Genomic DNA, 6,202 nt, shown 5'->3' with positions numbered 1-6,202 from the left:
GCTTGTCAGCTGTGCTTCTGACCTACCAGCTATAGAGTGGAGGTTCCAAAGACCCTCTCCTTGAATTCTATTAATTTGCTAGAGCAGCTGACAGAACTCAGAGAAACATTTTAATTACTAGATTACTAGTTTATTATAAAAGGATATAATTCAGGAACAGCCAGATGGAAGAGATGCATAGGGCAAGGTGTGGGAAAAGGGCATAGAGCTCCCATGCTCTCACCAAGCTTGCCACTCTCCCCAAATCTCCATGTGTTCACCAACCTGGAAGCTCTCTGAACCCCATCCTTTTGTGTTTTTATGGAGGCTTCATTACATAGGCATGGTTGATTAATTCATTGGCCATGGAACTCAACCTCCAGCCCCTCTCTCCTCCCCAGAGATCGGGGCGGTGGTGCAAGGGGGGAGGCAGGACTAAAATTTCCAACCCTCTAATCACGTGGTTGGCTCCACTGATAACCAGCCCCCACCCTGAGGTGCTTTCCAAAAATCATTTTATTAACATAACAAAAGGCACCTTTATTGCTCTCTTAGAAAATTCCAAGGGTTTTAGGAGCTCTGTGCCTGGAATGGGTCGAAGACCAAATAGTTTTTTTAATTATAAATCACAGTATCACAAAGGTCTTAAATGAAGTGAAATGGCATGAAACGTACTATCTGCGAGAAGGTATTTCTAGTAGTGGGATAACATGTCCTGTCTCAGTAAAGAAATTATGATGTTAGAGGAACAGAAAAAGTTCAAACCAGGCTACAGCAGGGTGACCAAGGAGGAAAGTGGTAGGAAGTGAGGTCAGAGATTTAGGAGCGGCTCCATCATCTAGGGGCTTGTAGGTTATTATTCCCCTCAGACCAGTTGGCTTTTAAGGTAAAAAGTTATGACAACTCTTGAAAAATAAGATTTTTGCTGCCTACTCTTTCCCCCCAAGTTTAACAAATATTGACATAGCTTTCTAATGACTGAATCCACATCTGTATGTAAGAAGTTATTCTATATTCTTATCCTTTAAAAATATATATCTATATACATCTGCCATTTGTATCTGTGGTTCTGCATCCACAGATTCAACCAATCTGGGATCAAAAGCACTATGATGGTTGTGTCTGTACTGAACATGTACAGACTTCTTTGCTTGTTATTATTCCCTAAACAATACAATGTTACAACCATTTACATATTATTTACATTGAATTAGAAGTAATCTAGAGGTGATTTAAAGTATATGGAAGGATGTGCAAAGATTATATGCAAATACCAGGCAATTTTGATATCCAGGGAGGGTTGGGGGATCTCCTAGGGCCTATGCCCCAAGAATATGGAAGTGCAGCTATACAGCTGGAGAAATGGTTTCTTCCTGTTTTTCACTGCCTCTCAGAACTTATTAGATCTGCATAGGTGTTAGGCAAGGGAAATAGCTTCTTATTTTATAGAACTCAAATTTCCAGGACACTTAAAACAGGAGTTTATCTTTATTTTTCATTCTGGTTCCTGTAACTACAAATTTCTTCTCAATATGGGTCCTTTATTCCACAATGAGAGAAAAAAAATCTTTCAGTGTAAGTATTGAGCCTCAGTTATTAATGAAGGAAGGAGTTATAGAAGGATGGGATATAAAGGTCAATTTTCTAGATTATGACTTTTGTACGGTTTAAATTTTATAAAGAGCCTGAATTGTTTTCTGTTTTGAAAACAGAAACCAGTAGTTCCGTATCATTTCAACACCCTCCTACCCCTCTACACACTCTCCTCGTGTCACTTCACCTACTTCTATGGTTTCAACGTGAAAAACCTACATCTCCAGATCGGACATTTCTTCTGAGGCCCAGAAATATCTGTACAATTAACTACTGAAGATTTTGCAGACTTTTAAAATCTAATGTGTCTAAAATTGAGCTCATTATTCTCTGTCCTAAGCTAGCTTCTGCTCCCATATTCCCAGTAATAGTTAGTGACATCTCATTCCACTTATTCTCCCAAATTGAAATCTTAGTCATCTTTACACTTTTTCTTCCTCCCTAATCCTCAGGTCACCAGCACATGATTCTACCAGAAATTTGTTTCTCAGATGGTGCCCTGTCTCTTTTCCTATTTTTTATTGCTTCTCATCTGAACTCGTCCAATAGCCTCCTAATTAGTTTCCCCCAATCTGTTCGCCTTCCCTTCCACTTCCAGGTGCATTTATAAAAATACAGCACGAAGAAGACGTTTACTAGTTCCACACTGTCTATAAGAAATACAAGTTACTCTGTGTGGATGCAAGTCTATTTATAATCTTTTACATTTGATGTCTGGCCTCTTATTCTAAGGTCTGGCTGCCACAGAATATACATCATTCTTCATATATTTGCTCATATCTTTCCCCATGATGGCAATGTTTCCTTCATTCCCGAGGACACACAGAAATCTTTCTTTGCCTGGTAAGCAAACTCTTACATCTTTCTATACTAAACATGGTTTTCTTTGTGAAAGCCTCTGCAAAACTCCTAGACAAAGTTCATTGACCCTTTCTAGGTTTCCAAGAGCACTTGCTTTCTCTCTCTCTGTTTCTACTTCACATTTTATTATTACTAACTAACAACAAGCCTGTATCTTTTGTAAGACATGAGAGTATGAGGGCAAGAATTATACTTCGTTTATTCTCACGTCCACAGCACATACCACACTATCTGTCCTATAGTTGCGTTCAATTAATGTTTAGTGACATAAAGAGAGGAAGAGAGAAGGAAGACAGAAAATGCAAATAAACCTGGGAGAACATAGTGCTTAAAATGTTAGTATAAGTGAGTATTATTGGATTATTTCTATAGGTTGTATACAGGTTATACTGTAAAGAGATTTTGTGTTTTCTCTCAAAACCCCTAACAGTCAAATACCAGAAGGATAGATTTATACACAGTTGAAGAAAGGGCACAGAGAATACTGGTTGAAATTAATTACATGTAAACAACCCCCTCTTCATAATTTTGCCCAGGGCTGAAGGTTGATCTTAAGGTCGGTCTGGGCAATGTTTCTTGGAGCCAGTTGTGTTCACCTTAGTGTATGATGAGAGCATCATGTGATTATTATATTAGTTATGAAGTCCAAACCTCTCCATTTAAGTGTGAAAAAATGGAGGCCAGAGGAGTTGTGACATATCTATATTCCGTTTTCTTAAGATAATTTGATTCTGTGCAAAGCTGAGAGACTCTCAAACCCCTATCTTCTGTTGTAATTCCTTCTAGAGAAAATTGTAAACACCTAACTCCCTAACATGTGACCCACTCCACTTGAGGCTGCTTCCAAGGGTTGAATTTACCTCAATCTGGATGTTGAAGTTGTACATCTTGAGTTGAGGCTTGTGATCTTTTAACAATGGGTCCCATTGTTTAATTATTTTCACATTTCTGTAATGCTTTGGCAAGAATGTTGCAGTAAGAGGGCTTACACTATTGGAAAAAAAGAGAAATGGAATGCAAAAACCTTAGTGGGCCATGAAAAAATACCTTGAGACTAAGAATTTGCTCTATTGTTTCTATGTTCTTTATCTTTTTTGGAAATTCCCTGTTAGCTAACTGCCTGAAGTCAAAAAGCAATAAAATAAGAAAAATAATTTAAAAAAAGAAGATACCTGGGTGAGTTGAGAATAATGACAAGTTTTGCCTTGGGTAGACAGAGGGAAAAAGTGAGAGAGAGAGAATTAGATAGAGATAGAGATAAAGATAGAGACAGAGGGACACAGAGGAGGGAGAAGAGGAGCGGGACAAGTTCCATTTGACATTCTTTCACCTCTCCCACAGGCCGTAACCCAACAATTGTATGTCATTTGTTTTTCTGTGTACACTCATGGAGCTCCCTGACCCTAAGGCCATGGGGCTGCAACCTAGGGGTGCCCCATTCTCTGTGATCAGAAATTACTACCCCTTCCTTTCACCTGAACCTTTCAGGTCTGCAGATAAACTAATTATCAATAAGATATGATGCTTGGTAATAACAAGATTTATCAAGCTACTTTCGTGTGGACAGAAGTCTCTTTAACTTAAGAAAACAATTACTGATGCTACATTAGTAATTTTCTTTTAAGTTAAAGAGACTTCTGTAATCAGTAATTATTATTGATCAAATTCATTCATGAAGGAATGGACGAATATGGTCGTCAGCACGTGCCTGTTATCATTCAAAAGTCTACTTATAGAACATGAGTGCCCTGCAGTGTTCTGAGCATCTAGGAGAGTGCTTAGCACAGCGTTGGGAAGACATAAATATTGGTGGAGTAACTAAATTTGGACATGAAAGCTTGAAACTTTACTGCTGTCATTATAGTGTCATTAAGTAACAAAAGAAAGAAAAAATATTTGAGGAAAAAGGAGAAGGGCAAAAAAGAAGCCAAATGTATACTGAGAAAAAAATATTTTACAAGAATGCACTGTCTACTCTTGAGCACATATCACTTTCCTATCCCAGTACTTTCTGCCCCAATACGTATTATATCTTGTTAAATTAATAATTCAATTACTGTAAAATGTGATTATTTAGGAATTTAACGGCTCACATTTGTAACAAGCTTTTTCAAATTTGCCTCTCATTCTTGATCTCATGAGGTTTTCTTGTGTGGATATTTAGAACTCCATAAGAAAATGTCCCATTATAATTTGAATAAAATGCCTAACTGGTTTGGTTTGTAATCAAACTGTTTTATTGTGGGCCTTGGTGACTGTGGTCACACCTAAGTTAGAGCACGAGAGCGTGGCAGATGAGGAAGAGAAGACTGAGAGGTTTTGATTTATTCTAAAAACAATGAGAAACTGTTGAAAGTGGCATAACATAGCATGAATTAATTTAAGGCATGTTGCCATATGCGGAATCAATCAGGAGGTAGGGGACAAGAACGAAAGCAGAGAGACCAGTTAGGGGTTTTGTAGTGACAGGCCAAGAGACAAGGGCGGTTTGGTCTAGGTTTAGAGCGGTACAAATGGAGGAAAATGGAATAAATTGGGAAATATTTTGCAGGGAAAGCCACCATGATTTACTAATAGACTGGATGTGGCATGTGAGTAAAAGAAAGGAATAAAAAATGCATCAGTGGCTTCTTTCTGGAGGAGACCGGAAGTCAGATGTGAGCGAGGGTGGCAAAGGCCGACACCAGTGTACACCTCAAGCTTGTCGTTCTTGATCTCCCACAACGAGTGAACCACAGCAAGTGAGAGCCCTTCCACCACCTCCGATGCAGTACAGCAAGGAGTATACAGATGAAAATATTCAGGAAGGCCTCACTCCCAAGCCTCCGCCTCCGATAAAGGACAGTGACGTGAAGTTTAACAACCAGTTCCAATGTGATGATCTTATCACTTGCCCTTTAGAAAGTCGGGACATCAAAGGGCTTCATCCTGTGCAGTCTGATCACAATAAAGGAAACTCAAAACATCTGTCCTTACTAATTTCGTAGACCCCTTAGATTTCTTGATAAGGAGCCCTGGGAATATAAAACGAGACGACAAACTAGATCTTAAACTGCTTTTTGTCCATGTGTATTAATTCATTAATGAATACTGACCCCATCAAGCAAGGGAGACCTTGAGAGACGAGGTGGAGGTGCAGAAACATAAATGTCTTGAAACAGCTGAGAGGTTTCAGAAGCATCTGCAGTGAGGCATTGAGATGATTCAAAATTACTTGGTTTCTTTGCCTGATGATTTGCCCCATCAGAAACAGGGATGAGAGTAAAAACTGAAAGAATGGACACTGATGATAGAAAGAATTGTAGTGGTCAGGATGAACAACAAAGAGAAAATTCTGCTCATAGGAGAGACTAGATCATAGAGAAAGATGCTGCTTTGTGTGTCCTAATAGAGAAAATGAGTGAAAGATCATGAAGGATATTTGTTTACGTCTTGCTTTTCCTTTTCAATAAATAGCATCAAATATTAGTTAATTTACTCTTAGTCTTAAAAGACATATAACTAGAAGTCAAGCCCCAGCTTGACTCCCCAGCTTTATGAATCAGGAGATGTCATTACTTCACTTTATGGTAAGCATAGGCAAATGAGTACACCTGCTAACCGTAATCACCTTAAAAAACAAAGCGTTTGAAGCTACTGTGTGGAATCTTCCTGTTTTTGGAGTTGGAGTAAGATGTTGAAGATATCCTCAGTAATAGCAAGCTTTCATCTGTGAAAAGTAAATTTGCCATTTGCTTTAAGAATGACAGATAAATAAAGGATGTCACGT

The 6,202-nt window shown here is 38.6% G+C and overlaps 1 pseudogene; it reads left to right on the top strand.

The window, feature by feature from the left end:
* The first annotated feature begins 689 nt into the window (after positions 1–689).
* Positions 690–5,847, top strand: LOC106827013 (mediator of RNA polymerase II transcription subunit 7-like; annotated as a pseudogene).
* The last annotated feature ends 355 nt before the right edge of the window (positions 5,848–6,202 follow it).

Source organism: Equus asinus, chromosome 8 (assembly GCF_041296235.1).
Source record: "Equus asinus isolate D_3611 breed Donkey chromosome 8, EquAss-T2T_v2, whole genome shotgun sequence".
NCBI classification, from domain to species: Eukaryota; Metazoa; Chordata; class Mammalia; order Perissodactyla; family Equidae; genus Equus; species Equus asinus.
The sequence above is the reverse complement of the archived record's forward strand: the minus strand, read 5'-3'. Positions and strand labels throughout refer to the sequence as shown.